The sequence below is a fragment of the Eurosta solidaginis genome, chromosome 3 (assembly GCF_040869045.1).
Source record: "Eurosta solidaginis isolate ZX-2024a chromosome 3, ASM4086904v1, whole genome shotgun sequence".
In the NCBI taxonomy this organism is placed as follows: domain Eukaryota; kingdom Metazoa; phylum Arthropoda; class Insecta; order Diptera; family Tephritidae; genus Eurosta; species Eurosta solidaginis.
In genome coordinates, this window is record NC_090321.1 from 269,547,562 (window position 1) to 269,564,343 (window position 16,782).

A 16,782-nucleotide genomic window follows, 5' to 3' on the forward strand; every position below is an offset into this window, starting at 1 on the left:
CCCCCCCCCCCACCCCTGTGCATCCGCCACTGCTCTCAGCGTATTTCTCGATAATTTCGGGGCTATTGTAACGAATTTTAGGAATTCTTAATTATTCTGCACCTTCTGGTATCGCTCGAATTGCGGAGCTGCCGAATAAATAACTCAAATATTCAATAAAGCAAAATGTTCTTTAGTTACCACACTTCATTGGTAGTAGAATTTCACTTAATTTAATTACTAGCGAACTTCACTTAAAGCTTGTTAAAATCAAACTGTTTGATTATTCCGCAGCTTGCGCTGCTTTTATACACTCAATTGTCTCGTTCTCCTATTTCTCCTGAGGTCTACGAACAGCCTCCTCGGACAGTTGCATGTATATACCTCGCTTCTGTATCACATTGTTGTTTATTTAGCTATGTATATGTATATTCGTGAGTAATGCTGATTACATGTAAGTGTTACTGCTTCTCTTTATTCTTCGCTTTTAGCTGCTGATTACTATGTGAAATATTCTCTTCGCTCCTAGCTTAATTGTTTACATATATGTGTGGCTGCTTACTTTAATGGCGTTTGTGCATTTATTTACTGGGAGCATAGTGCCGTATCGAAACTGATTATATTCGCCACATTTCAATTGAAATCATTTTGAAACTATTTCGTAAAAGTTCTGTTCCACAAATCCTGAAATCTTTCTAAAAATTATTCTAACCTACCATTAAATAAAAACGAAAACCTAAGCTAATCTAAACTAGGTCCAAGTAACACATTTTTTTGAAAGAGTTTTATTATACAAGGAATACTAGTTTGGTTCCCTGAAAAAACAAAAAAAAAAAAACCATGCCGAAAAAGTTAAATAATTACCCTTCTGGGTATATAAAATAATATTCGTGTCATCGGGGGGAAAAATAGATTTTTCTATTACCTGCGCTTTAACATTTGCACTCTGTTAAACTCATAAAAGTACTTGTATAATTTTTGATAATTTACTTATCTTAAAGCAAATATTTGTGTCAACACATGCATAGACATATATGCCAAAAGATATGCCGAGAAATTAGTACATAATATATTTTATATTGACAGTATAATTATAAAAATGTGATAATTCGTTTATTAGCTTTGAAATTAACACAACCTTTCCTTGGAATTTTTATTCAACACAAACGTCTAAATTATTACGCCTTAAGGCTAGTTTAGGGAGAAAATAAAATGATTTAATGTGTATGTTTATACATTAGAGTGGCCGGTCCTCGTATATAGATTTCGCAATAACTTTTTTTCTTCTACCTCTTACACTTAACTGGGTGTTAACCTTCCCTTCATATAATAAACACCTACGTCTAGACCTATAATGTTCACTATATTAAATCGTTCCCGACTGGTCGGGCTAATGGCGCTTGTTACCGTATCGTACTATATCTATATTCGCTAAAGGACCATCCACATCGAGAAGAGTCCCAAAACCTTCTGGGAATGCTTTTATCGCAAAAAAAAGAAGAAGAAGGGGGTTCGTGAAAAACAAAATCTGAAGTAGGCAATTTTTCGCAAAAAGCTGAATTGAAAGTGAAATTGTACGTTTTTTTAGTTGCGAGCTAAGTTAGAATGATTTCGAAACGTTGCAATCGAATTTGATCATTGAATTTGTATGGGACAAATCTTAAGATTCGCTCTTACAACGAATTGCGCTACCTGACCTCGTGACTGGATTTTTTTTCATGAATATTTTCAGCACTTTTATATTGTGACGAATTTGAAGATTTCACGATTTAATATGACCCGCTGTGTGTACGCTCAGTGAGTTAGGGGGCTTAGAATGTACTCGCCGTAGGTATGCCTGTCGTAAGAGGTGACAAAAATACCAAAATTATTCAAAGGGTTGTGTAGCGCAACCCTTTCAAGGGGTTGCCAGCGCAATATATACCCTCTCCAACCCAATTGTCAACCTCAACTACCCGTGGCGAATCCTGTTTCATTAAAAGCCGAGCCTCTGGCGACCCCAAGTTCCTTGTAGATCTAGGGGTGGGATGGCCGTTTGGCGGAGAAGGCTTCATGTGGTTATACCTAATCGTTCCCGAGATGGTCGGGCTAGTACCTTAATGGTGCTTGTTACCGGAACGTAACGGATCTGCATCCGGCAAAAGACCATCAATATCGATAACACTCCCAAGGCCCAAGCCCTTCGGGGAGTGTTCTTATCGCTACAACAACAACAACCGGCTGTGTGTAGCTTTTGCTATCTACCTTGTGCATATAGATGCCGTTGTTGTTGCGGCAGCATTTGTTTCGCAAGTTGATAACATCGCGAACAATATTATATAAAATAATATACCATTGGCGGCCACCGTGGTATGGTGGTAGCGTGCCCCGCCAACCACACCTAAGGTCCCGGGTTCGATTCCCGGGCAAAGCAACATCAAAAATTTAGAAACCAGATCTTTTATAAAAAGCCTTTCCAAGCGGGGTCAACCCTCCGAAATCCATCCGGGGTTATTTTTTTATGTACCGTTAGAAGACTCTTACCGTATTTTGGTTTTTATGTTATTATACTTGAGAGCGCTTGCGTCATTTTTCATGAAACTATTACTACTATAACTATTCTGAGCTTTTTTTAGTGGTTTGTCATTGCCAAACACTCTGAGTGTGTTTCGGCCATGAAAAACTTCTCAATGGTATTTGGCTTGCAGATAATGTTCGGGGTCGTTCCAAAACATGTAGCTCGGCCTTAAACTCCTCGGAGGTAAAACGCTTGTTTTTTATTACATTTGGGTCCTTTTTCTTTTTTTCTTTATCCAAAAGGTCACTCTAATGTTCATATAAGTACATCTATTTATATTTCACAAATTGTTACAAGATAATTGCGCGCTATCATTTTGCACATATGAATGCAGGTAAAATCATTTTATTTTTATAAGAGAAGTAATCAGAATTAAACTGTAATGTTTTGCTGTTGTTGACGTCATAGTGGTGATTGACGTATAGTCAAATACAAATGAAATAAAATTATCTACAATAATCAAATCATATGATTGAGTTATCACTAATCAGTGAAGTAAAATAATTTTACAAATGGGCACGAATTGATAAATAATGTGTGGCTCCTAATTTGAGTATTTGCAAATTATTTTGTTGATTAACAATTTTTTAAATTTATTGCGTGCTGGTTTTAAAATAATCGTTTTGTTTCCTTTATGGTAGTTTTTATTTGTGCTTTTGTTGTGTTTACTCATGCCTTCAGGTAAATATATATAAGTCTGTTCAAACATTCCATCTTTGGTTTGGCTTTAATATTTTTTGGTGACTGTAAACCGACAACATCCGCTCTTAACCGGTCATAAGCATTGAAGAATTAAAATTAATAAATTTAAAACAAAAAAAAAAAATTGTTTGTTTCGCAATGGTGATATCATAAACGACAGTTCTTGCCAAAAATAAAGGCAATAAAAATAAAAAAAAAAACTTTTTAGTTATTATACCTCAATTTTCTTTTGTCTTCTTTGTTTTTGTTTTATATACCCAGCAGTACTTGTACACAGGGTATTATAACTTTGATTGAATAACGGTTGGTTTTACAGGTATAAAGGAATCGAGATAGATATAGACATCCATATATCAAAATCATCAGTATCAAAAAAAAAAAAAACTTGACTAAGGGATGTCCGTTCGTCCGTCTGTCTGTCCGTCCGTTAACAAGATAACTTGAGCAAATATGGAGATATCTTCAACAAAATTCGGTATACGGGCTTATCTGGACCCAGAATAGATTGGTGCTGAAAATCATTGAAAGCGAAATCGGACGATAACCACGCCCACTGTTTCGATATTGAAAATTTACAAAAATGGAAAAAATTAGTTAGTTCTAAAACGAATATCGCTAAGCTAATGAAATTTGGTAGGTGGATTGGTTTTATGACGCAAAACATAAATACAAAAAAAAAAAACATTTAGAAGAAAAAAATGTGGAAGTTTAACAAGCCGTTAAAGATAATACATTGGCAGATACACGATCCTTGCCAAATTATAACGGCTGAGTGAAGATAATCAAAATCGGTTAAAGACCACGCACATATTTCCTAAGGGTCTAACTTTAACAAAGTTTGCAATAACTCTATGGTATTTAGCTACATTTGACTGATATTCTACCTTAGTAGTGGTACGGTTGAGCTAATAACAAAACTTAACAAAATTTTGAAAAATGGGCGTGACCCGCCCCTTTGAATAGAATCATGTATGTATTATTGCGCAGCCTTATAACACTATTAACTACACAAAGCAAACAACAACTGCGTTTCTAGCGCACAGCTGGGTTTGTAATGTTGGGTTTTACCCGAACTTAGGCTTTCTTACTTTTTCTTTTTTATACCTTTCATGAACATGAAATGGTATATTAACTTTGGTCTGATGTTTGTAACGTTGAGAAATATAGAAGAAAGACTCACCATTAAGTATACCGAATTGATCAGGGCGACGAACTGAGTTGATGTCCGCCATGTCCGTCTGTCCGTCCGTCCGTCTGTCTGTTTGAACGCAAACTACTCCCTCAAATTTTGAGATATCTCAATGAAATTTGGCACAAGGATGTAGTTTTGTATTATATTAGACATTTGTCGGATCCGGTAGGCTGTGAGTGACTTTTTTGGTTATGCCGGGTAGCTACAGTATTTTAAAGAGAAACTTACGTTTAGAAGCTCACTACTTTGTCCTTATGATCATGGTTCCAAAGAAATATCTATCATATCAAGAGTATTCACTGTTATTCTAACTTTGACGAAAATCTGTTATTTTAACAGTTATCATTGGTATTTTTAGGGTGAGAGTAATAAAAGTTAAATTAACTGGGTTATGGCTGGTGTATGATACATTTTTGTTGTTGTTGATTTGACGGTAAATTCAGATTCAAAAATTTGTGCGAAGTTGATTCAACAGCTATTTGCGATGGATAAATATTGGCACACACTTCGGTTGAATTGACTTGTAGTTCGGTTGATTTTGCCAGTATTTTTCCTTCAGTCTACAGACTACGCCTACAGTACAGACTACGCCTTCATGCTGGATTCCCACAAACCGTGATGTTTACGCATTAAAAATTTTCAAAACATTCATAAAAAAATCAATAAAGTTTGTTAATTTTATTTATTTATTAATTTTTATTGTTTCAAAGAGAAAGCAATTGCAAAAAAAAAAGCTTCCAAAAATTTGTGATAATCCTTGGCAGACCACTAGTGTACAATCTACACTGTACTTATATATGTTGGTTTGTTTACAAACATATTGTAACGAATTTCGTGCAATTCCCCTTATTTGCAATCTTCTGCTAACGTTCGAATCACTAAACTGTTGAATAAATAACTCCAATATTTAATAATGCAAAATGGCCTTTATTAAAGTGCTTCACAACCAATAGCTTGCTTAAATGAAACTGATAATACTGCTATTGCTCGCTAGATAGCGTCTTAAATCCAACTGATTGTCGCGCCTCTACTGTTGCGGCCTTTTGCAGTGTTTGGTTTACTCGTTGAAATTTCTAGGCGGTTCTGTTCTAGAATCTACTAGTTGGTTATCTGCTATAAGTTTCTCAGCTATAACTTCAGATGCACAATTTTTATAGCTTCTCTCACAGCTCATGCTCGTGTGTTTGTGAGCGATACTTCCACAATTATAATTGCACATCTCGGATAAGATATCTGCATGTGTTTGTTCGTTGCTTCTCCGCTGCGTGTACGTACATATGTGTAGACATAATGATTGAATGATTGATGTGCATACAGTCACTGCTTAGCATCGGATTAGTGATGACAGTACCCCTTAGTGTTGCTAATATTCGTTACAATATGAATGTACATACATATATATGTAAGTGTGTACTTAAATGTGTACTCCATGTAATGAAGCTATTTATTATTTATCAACTTATGGCGAATGCAAAATTATTTAAAAACGTGAAAAATGTCCCGAAACGCGAGAGAAAAGACTGTAATTAAGTGTAAGATCCGATGGGTGGAATAAGTCGATTGACCGGTTTGTTGTGGTGCGGTAATTGTGTGATAGGATATGATTAGAAAAATGTTATTTATATATATGTAAATGAAATGGAATTTATGTTTATTTGGGCTTTGTGCTATATGTCAATATGTATAGTTGCATCCAGCAGTACATAGTTATATCGATGAAATGTCATTTTGCTCACAGAAATCAAATAATTTATTTGTTTGCACATTAGAGGAATTAAATTCTTTGTGGAGGAGTCCTCTCCAAAAACTCTATGGATAGAGAGTCTTTCGAGGGCAATGAAACATTGCGTGATCTGCGTTTTTCAATTTGGTGGAACGGTGTGGGCAGAAAGGATCCTTATCTATCCTACGCTTATGTTAAACCTCCTTGAAATCGTCGTGCCCACTCAATATCTGCGTGAGGTGGTACTTTAGTTGAGCGTGCTCCCATTCTTATCATTCCTCTTTATTCCGAACTAACGAGGAGGTACAGCGACCTTTCCTAGATTCCTCCCACCGTTCTTGCCAGCCACCCAGCTATTGTTCGTGACCTTGCGCTTTTCTTGGCATCTTCAGATGGTCGACTGATTCCAATGTCATACAGACAGCAGATTTGCTGGAAAGTTCCGAGATAAAAATAGAATCGCGTAGTCGGACACCGTCTGATAAGCACTTCCTATTCGTATTAGTTCGGTAGGCGGCTAGTTTTTTTGTTTGGTGGGTAATTTTAGTTCCCTGCCCAACTGGTGCAGCGTATGATATTATCGAGCTGGTTACGTTGGACGAAAAGCTGAGGAGGGTAGCTTCACCTGTGCCGCCGATATTGGACATTATTCGCATAAGGGCTTCGCTAACTTTAGAAACTTTCGCTCCCAGTGGTCTAACAACCTTAGGCTAACAAAGTTACTCTTAGCTTTAAAGAGAAAGGTCTGTAGGCTCATTATGGGTATTCTGACTGTACGCTGCCTTCTGGTGTCACATGCTTTTAAATTAGATTTTGTAAGTGCGGATTAGAGGAGGAAACGATCGAGAACGTTTTGTGCTCATGCTCTGGTCTCGCCACGCTAAGACTCCGATATTCGGAGCGGCACAGCTACCAGGTCTAGAAGTAACAAGTAGCAAAGATCCTAATAAGGTTCTAGTATTTGCCAATAGGACGGAGTTATTATGTAACGTAAATCCGAGATTCTGATAGGGGTTGTCAGTTTGGTCGTTGAGCAAACTTCTGGTTATTATTATTACAGAGAACATCATAGGGTGGTCGTCCCCAAAATTTCTTTTTTCGAGCAAATTCCCTGATTGTTTATACTAATTTTCTATACTTCTACTTCCAGAGCTTTGTCTAATATCTAAGGGCGCACCTTGCAGTTATTCACGTCATCGAGTTGCGATATTTTCCTATTGGTAACATCATCGGTAATAACTTTAGCGTCGAGTTATTTAGAAATTCTCTTTTACGCGCTGTATAAATCGAAATACGAGTATTCCATGATACAACTTAATTCAGAACCTTGATCTCTTTGACATACAATTTTTTCCTCACTTACACAGGTATGACATTGTTTTTATTCATTAGTCAAGTGGACTTTAAAAGAAAAAGTTGATGATGCAGTTAGTAGGTTTTACAACACATATCACATACCCACTCATATAAATTTCAACACAAAATATTATATTTCATGAAAAAAGTAGATAAATATACGCTTGCTGAAAAACAAAAATATTCGCATTAAAGTGTTTAATTGAGGCTATCAGATATTTACATCTATGTACTTGCATTCACTATAATAATAACAACAACAACGACAGAAACAACAACAAAATTGCTGTAAATACTGCTACAACAACAGAAACCAGAAAAAGTTATCCTATGCAATCAACTTAATTCATTTTTTGTGTGCCGGTGTGTAAGTCCGCGAGTTCCACAAAACAGCTACTTAAAGTTCATGCAAGAGGGAGGCAACTTAAGCGCTTTAATATGTGCGCACATACATGCATACATACCCTGCCGACAAATAAAGTAGTCGATAACTAGTCCGCCAAATATTCCCATTTATACAAGCAAACGAACTCGTGCCGAACTTGATGTGGGAATGAGACGACTTGCAGTCTGCCGTTTCCTAATGGAAGAACATTTCTGCGTGTCCGCAATAGAGAGATGCTCTTTTTTGAGCTTTCACCAACTATTCAGTTAACGATGTAGTTGCAGCTAAGATATGCCTCTGCGCAACGAAGAAGGTATATACAGATCCCCTAGGAAAGTTTGCTGCGGATAAGCTGTTCAAGACTGAAAGCATAATTCTTTTTAAAAATAAAAGAAAGGAAGCCGAACGGCTGAATGATGCCCAATCGATGATCGAAGATGCCGAACCGCAAATTCAGCATTTTGCTGAAAACTCAAAAAAAAAAAACAACAAAAAGAAGCGAAAAGCCTGTATTAACTCCTACATCGAGAGCGCCTAGATGATTTGAGTTTAAGGCGGTTAAGTCCAAACAATATAAAACACTATCCTGCGAACGGAGCCAATGAACGAAGCAACAGTTTCTTAAAATTCTAAGTAAAATCATATGTCAAGTTCCGAATCACATCGTCGGGGAGCTGAGTGGATATTACCGTGGTAAACTTATCAATCGAGGTTTGAGATAACTTCATATACAAGAACGTAGTCCGTGTGGTAGGTTTGGCCATTTCAAGGGTGGCTAAAAGACACTAGGCACTTTGTGCCTCATATAAAGGCAGCGGGATTTCGGTAACCAGGAACTGCCAAACAATCTAATCTAGGTTGGTATGCGGACTGGATAATTTGCAGTCAGGGGATATATTCGGCTGCATTCCAGCTGAGCCTTCCCGCTAATGTGATAACTTGGAAAGTAACGACGGCTTTACCACAGTAAGGGGGCGCTGCTGTGGCAGACGTTTTTTCCTCCATCTTTAATATTAGACCGCTGAGCCCACCTTGTCGGGGAGAGGACAAGAAAACTCCATCGCAGTACCGTGCATGACTAAGAATTTTACAATGCTTGCGAGCAGTGGTCGCCCCAACAGACCTTGAGAGCAAGTGCTTGAAATGGGCCCTCGTGGCGGTACAAGAAGGTGGAAGATAGTTCAAGAGTTTTTCTGCGAAAAACCGCCGTAAATTTTTAGTGGCAGAAAGAAGATAATACTTTCAATAAGACCGTTTTAAAGAGGAAGAAAGGATCCAGTCCCTGTGCGCAAGGCCAGCTGGCCACATGGACCAGACAAGTGGGGCTAAACTATAGGAAAGTTTTGCCATAATGGCAAGATAGCCACTTCCTCGAAAGAAAGAACCTCGAAATCTGCAAGTAAGGGAGACCATGTGGAAAGTGGCGATATGCCAACAACGGTCGTGGAAGTAAAAGGTAAGATCCAAATTAAGGCTCCGTATTTCTCAGAGGGGCAAAGGTAGGTAACATCAACACTTCGACTGTGCCGCAGAGCATGGGTGATGTGGCGGGAGAGTCACTGACTGTGGCACTGGTTGATTGAAACAATTCTTTCGGACAGATGTCTACTGAAAAGTGGATGTATATAGAAAGAAAGCTTATCAGCTTATTGTTCAAGATGATGCGGAAGGAACTAAATAAACTCCATTCAACCTATGATTCGGTGGGGTGGCTAGATGATGTAATCATGAAAGCTTGCGACAGCATCACGTGTTTGCAGCGGCTAGAGACAGTTGTTGCAAGCCTCAAAAGGCAAGGCACGAGTGCGCGAATTGAAGTGATGGATAGAGCGCAAATCCTCACGATATGAAAAGTCAAACTATAGATACCATGCATTAGAACCCGAATATACTGACATAATATTGGAAGGTACTGAATGTATTTTGGCCTGCGAAGGAGGCTTAGCACCACATATTCCAAATAAGCAAAAACGGGGAGGAAATATTGTATATGCAGCGTAAGAAAATGTGCTGGGCCATAGGCAAAATCTATCTGCGGCTCAGGAAAAGAAGTCCCAATGATAATAATCTTAGCATGCTAGAAGCGGGCGTGGGTGAAGAGCCTCGAAACCCTTACTACAAGCGGCATCGACAACCGCTAGCTTAGGCAATTAGCAGTCATATCTAATTTAATATGCTCTTTGTCTTGGGGTTCATGAACATTTTTTGCTATTCGAAGATAGTGAAGAAAGTGTGGGCATTTACGTAGGTAAGCTGAAAGAAAAAGACTGGTAAAATCAACCGAAATACGGGTCAATTCAACCGAAATTTCTGTCAATTTTTATCCATCGCACCAAGATGTTGAATCAACTGCGCACAAATCGTTGAGGGGCGACCCCGCTTAGGAAAATTTTCTTCTAATTGAAAAACCTTATTTCTAAAATTTTTTTGTTGCTTTGCCCGGGTGTGAACCCAGGGTCTTCGTTGTGGTAGGCGGAGCACGCTACCATCACACCACGGCGGCCGCCATATACATATGTAAATATGTGCATACATATAGTACACAGCATACATAAGTACAAAGTAGAGAGCGCAGTGAGCGTAAAATTCTCTTTGAAATTTTCTCATGTATTGACTATTGATCGCTGTTGAAATGACCAGTGAGATCAGTTGTGTTAACAGAAAAATCAGTTAGATTGATTAGGAGTCTGTCAATTTTACAGAATTTTGTTAACTTAAGAGCGACAATTTCTCTTCTGCTGAAATGACTAAACTAATTTGTTCGCTTGACAAAGAACTCGCTCGAATTAACCATAATTCGATCAATGTCACCGAATCTCCGTTAAGTGAAGAACAACAGAACCGATTTGTTGATTTCAGTAGCACCATTTCTTTCAGTGTACTTACTGTTTAAGTAAGTTTTGTTAAAAATATAAAAAATTCAGTTCTCACTGATCTTTCTACTTTTTATTATAATCCGCTGGGCACAGCTCCAGAGTATATTAATTTTGTTCGCATAACGGTACCCCGTAACGGCATAAACTAATCGAGATATATGTAGACTTATATATATCAAAATGATCTGGACGAAAAAAGAAATTCATTTAGCCATGTCCGCCTGTCCGTCCGTCTGTCCGTAAACACGATAATTTGAGTAAATTTTGAGGTATCTTAATGAAATTTCGTATGTGAGTTTCTGGGCATCTCAGATCGCTATTTAAAATGAACGAAATCGGACTAAAACCACGCCCACTTTTTCGATATCAAAAAATTCGAAAAACCGAAAAAGTGCGATAATTCATTACCAAAGACGCATAAAGCGATGAAACTTGGTAGGTGGGTTGATCTTATGACGCAGAATAGAAAATTAGTAAAATTTTGGACAGTGGGCGTGGCACTGCACCACTTTTAAAAGAAGGTAATTTAAAAGTCTTGCAAGCTGTAATTTGGCAGCTGAGTATGTAATGTTCTGTTACACCCGGACTTAGCTTTGCTTACTTGTTTGTTATAGGTCTGTCCATTTTTGGACTATTTTTCCATTAGTCAGTTTGAAGTTAGTATTTTTACTGACAAATTTGATGTAGGGTAGGGTACCTAAATATTTTATGATAAAAAGATAGTTAATGTGAGTAGAAATTATTGTCTTTCAAGTGAAATGCGCATAAAGAATGACATTCAGGCATGCACTTAAGCATGTGCACATGCATATTCCTATACAAATATGTACAGCGCACGCTCGATAACCTGAACTAATTCAAACCAAGGCAGTTCACGTTAACAAAGGGTTCACGTTTTGGAATGCCCAAAAAGGCTAAGTAAATAAAATTTTTCACATTTAAATTCACATTTTATTCTCGTTTTCGTTACATATTAATTGAAAATTAAGTCATACGATAGTTTTATTTAAATAATCAGTCATCCCTTTTGTATCTTCTGTTTTTATAAAACTTGAAGCACAGCTTTCTCCCTTAACCGTCTTAGCACACTCATATCATTTTGATCGACGTCTTCATGACCAGCCCATATTAACGCCTTGCTGAAAATATCAACTGCTTCAGTCGGCTTAATTTTCTCCAGTTGCTCTGATACGCTATCATCATCGGATTCGTCCTCTTGTTGATGATCGTCATCTGTATTGCCCTCCTCGATTTCTTCGTTCCATTCATGAATGGTTGGTAACGTGAATTCAATCAGACATTTTTAATAAAAAAAAGTTTTTTCAATAACCCACATACATATCTTTGAGCATACAATCTGCGTACACGAATGAACCTCAGGATTTAAACTACTAAGGAGATCGACGGTGTTGCTCATCGAGGTGCGAAGTTCAGCTTCCCATTTTTGGAGATCATCATTGTTTACCGCAAAATTTAAAATACTGTTCCAGCACTTAGCTAATGTTGCTTAACCAACACGAAACCAAGCCGCATTCAAAAGATTTATTGCTGTTTTTAAGATAATTTTTTCAACAATTCGAGCGACTCAGACTTTGTCGCTGCTATTGAAGCTAGAAGGCTGTTTCTGTAATGCAACTTAGTGATTTTTATTGCATTCTGATCCATCGGTTGAGTGAGGGGAGTAACGTTTGGTGGCATAAACATTGCCGAAGTTTGCCCATTCTCCGTTGTCAGTTCAGCTTCATTTGGGTAAGAAGGAGCGTTGTCGATTAGGAGGAGAGTTTTAATTGGTAAGGCTTTCTCATTTAAAAACGATGTAGCCTTAAAAAACAACCAATTAACCTTAAAAATCGGACAAAACTTAAAAGGAATATTCACCTGTGAAACAAATGACTCATGAAACCATTGCTTGAAAATAGGCGACGTCATCCAGGCGGATTTCGAGCTCTTATAGGCGGTGGGACACTGAAAGTTTTTAAAGCAGCGTGGATTCTTCGCATTTCCAATTACCAAAAGCTTAAGCTTATGGAATCCAGTGGCGTTTGAACAGCATAAAAACGTGATTCGCTGCTTCTCGGGCTCTCTTCTCTGGCAAAAGTCTCCAGAATAACCCCCACTCATCAGCATTATATAACTGATCGTTGCACAACTCTAATTCGGCCATTTTAGCTTTAAGTTTTTCTTTAAACAGATCCACTAGCTGAGGTTGCGAAGACAGCTTTTCACCTGATATTTTAAGAAGACGAATACCGTACCTCTTCTTGAATCCTTGGAGCCATCCATCACTAGCGAGAAAGTTTGCTTCATTTTCTTTAAATTTCTCCATTTTGGGCAACTCTAAAGAACGCAGTGTTTTTCTATTTCCAGGTCCACAATACGTGTTGTTTACGCATTTTAAAATCACTTGCTTTTTCGCTTTAATGTTACAAATTGTTGATCTAGCACCATTATATTTTTTCGTCACAGATGAGCCTTTTTTTAAAAAGCCGAGAATTTCAGCCTTTTGTTTTAATGTCAAACACACTGGTTTTTTAGAACTCATTTTCACCAGAAAGCATAAGACGAAACACTCTTCTTTGCAACACCAAAACCGCGACTGCAATATTTTACTCCTTACATGCAATTATGAATAACATGCCTATTTTATAATTAGGGGATTCCCTAATTTCAGAATTACTTGAGATCAATATAAACTACATTCAAATAATTGTAACGTTTATTGTTCATGTTATAGAGCTTTTTGGGTTTGTTCACGTTTTAGAGTACTCAATGTACAAAAATGCCTGTTCACGTTTTGGGGTGTTCACGCTTTAGAGCGTTTACGTTATCGAGCGTGCGCTGTATATACAATACAAACATACATAGTTTTTTCAGTATATGTAAACGTGTGGCTGTAATCGTTTGTAATTATATTGCAAAATGCAACGTTCGTCTTATAAACTCTCATATAAGGTCTCCAGTATTTAAAATCTCCTAAGCAAAAGATCTGAACCACGTATACATACCACGAACTGACGACCCACGGAAGACACCGGAGTGTTTCTGTTTTGTACGTAGTCATCAGGGATCCAAATTAAGAGTTAATCCATAGTTGTTAGGGTTTAGAGGCAACAAGTTCTTATGAAATATTCATGCTTATGAAATATTCATATAATATATGGTAAATTTTTGTTACCTGGAGAGTTAGATTGCTTCGAGATCTTCAAGAAGTTTGGCATGGCTGACAAAATCGAAAGCTTTCCATGGATCTAGCGCCACAAACCCCGTCCTTTGAAGATATTTTGGTTAAGATTGCATTTACCTAATTAACCTAACTCATTTCAAGGTTGTTCTCATTTTGACTTCGAGGCTGATATTCTTTTCGCTGTTAGTGCTGGTTCTCAGATGGACGAAATCCTTCACATTCTGGAGTGGCTTGCTGCAAAGACACGAATGCGTCGATTCTTTCTGGGATGGCAGCAAGTACTGCACACTGTCCTCACTTACCGCAAGACCCACTTTGTTGTTCTGTATCTAATCCCGAGAAGGCAGAACTTACGGCGCTTTCTTTAAGGTCACTAATATCTATACCGTCAGCATAAGCCAGCAGCATACAAAAAACTCTTTTTCGCGCAATCAAAAGCTGCTTTGAAGGTCTGAAGCTGCACTGATAAGTTCCACTGAACCGACTTTTGTCTTTAGTTTTTCAAATAGCACACTAGACAGAACCTTATATGCAATATTAAGCAGGCTGATTCCATGGTAATTAGGGCACCTTGCGCAATGACCTTTATTGTCGTTTGTGCAGATAATGTTTGGATTTCAATCCGATCTTCATGCTCTTTATCAACCTCTTCCCTTCGTGTTTGAACAGCTGGGCGGGTAGGCCGTCGTTATCCGGAGGATTGTTATTCTTTAGTCGCGATATTTTCGATCTAACTTCTTCATAAACGGTTGGCGGGGCGTGCTTCCGTCATAGGCGATTTGTCATCTCTTCGTCCTCGGTAGCTGGTAGTGCGAAAAATTGCTCCCTTCGCAACTTAACACGCTATGTATGTCAGCAACCAGGTCGCCATTATCATTCGTGCAGCAATCTGTCCGGTATTCGGCAATTGTTGGATGCTCTTCGCACTCACGAAGTTCTGCTTCACGTTTTTTTCTTCTAAACTAATCCTTATTCGCAACATGATAAAGGCCCAATATACCGCTAGTTGGCACTCCAATACGAAGAGTGGCCCTCTAGACAGCGTCTTTTTTCCCGAGGAAGCTTGACGTTCCTCATTGTACCAGTTGTTTTTGCAGGCTTGCCTTCTATCAGCAGCAAAGGTACTTAATGAGAGAGAAATATGCTCCCACTGTTCGGCTACACCACCAGGTCGAAGATTGCTGTCTGTTAGCAAGCGTGAGGCCCGAGTGCAGTAATCATCAGATGTCCGTTTCGTGAGCAGCTTTTCCCACAAGGTCGATATTTGAAATTCGTAGATTCCAAATATCTAGGACACTGGAACCCTCTAGGCGATGTTATACTGAGGAGGCTTAATTTTCATATTGGAACGATTTTCCGTCATCCCTTGTCAAATTTGGTTTTGAGACAAACCGGTTTCGGCGTTGTGCCATCGTCAGTGTCGATTTTCGTTCTGATCTGTTGTTGTCGTTTGTCCTGTATTTATAGTTCGTAGGTATATGAGCAGGTATTGTCAAATTGATGCTTGTTTATAGAGATTACAACAAAAAAACACGGAATCCAAACATTATACCCGAGTCTAACTTCGCGAATCACATGGTCGAGAATGAATGCTCCCCAGCAAACATCAATAAAACAGTTAGGGTTCTTCACATACAGGAAAAGGGCCGACGTCTCAACGTACTCGAAAACATGGAAATCTACAAACAGAAAACATTCGACGGTAGAATAATAAACGAACAGATAAACACAACTTCTGACACAATATTCGAGCCTTTAAAACTTGTTTACAGGAAACAACTTAATCACACAGGTACAACAGACAAACACACAATATCAAATACACACAAAACAATTAACACACCAAAACAAAAAACCGACAAAGAAGGTCAAACGACTAAAATCACAGATTTCTACCTACCCCAGTCAGCCACACAAATCGATTAGTAAACCACCCTCGGTTCTGAATGAACACACAGCACATACACATAACTAAATACCGGTTTGTCTCAAAACCAAATTTGACAAGGGATCACGGAAAATCGTTCCAATATACATCATTTATCCACCCTGTCGGAAAATCAACCAAACAAGATAAGTTAATTTTCATACTATAGAGCGAAAGACCCTTTCTGCCCAGCCTAGCGTTGTTGTTGGGCAGGATGATTCTGATATTATGGTGGGGGCAGTGAGAGTATGTATTTTCCAGTTTATAGATAGATTTATTCATTCATTCATTTTCCTTAAAAAATTAACAAGTATATATGTAACAAATAAGTATATTAAGCTAAAGATTACATTATAAAACAAGAAAAAGTAAGGCATTCTTTAAAAACAGTATTTTAGTATTTCACATAGAAGACAACTTTATCCTTGTCATCCGCATCGTTCTGCCGTGCGTAAGCGCATATAAAAGAAATATTGTAAAACTTTGTCTTCATGAAGTTTGCGCCGAAACGCTCGTTCACAGCCCTTAACGACACCACTTGGTGGAGAATTTTTTACGTATGGCCACTGTAGTAGACCTCGCAAGGCCCTGTCATTCTTCTATCTTGCTAATCGTGCTTAGGTACTTCCAAATGAAACAGCCAGGCATCGGTATCTTTTCATCAAAAATTAGGGAATTCCAGGCTCATCTTTAATCTGGACTGCTAACTAGCCTGTCAAAATCGAAAGTATTTCCGGAAAAACACGCGCCGTAATGAAACGGTTGGAAGCTTGATGGTTGGTCGGAACTGTAGCACCCCTTGTCGGAAAGTATAAAAGAACTGGGAGAACGGAAAAGTAGCTATCTTTAAGTTCTTTAAGATATTGCTCTCAGTGCAATTTTGCAATTCGGCTACAGACGT

General features: G+C 38.1%; 1 protein-coding gene and 1 pseudogene across 8 annotated transcripts in view; both read right to left on the bottom strand.

Moving 5' to 3' along the window:
* Gdap2 (ganglioside induced differentiation associated protein 2) overlaps window positions 1–16,782 on the bottom strand; it is a 184,686-nt gene that overhangs the window by 106,980 nt on the left and 60,924 nt on the right. The gene's annotated exons all lie outside the window — the stretch shown is intronic.
* On the bottom strand, window positions 11,813–13,077 carry LOC137246148 (jerky protein homolog-like; annotated as a pseudogene).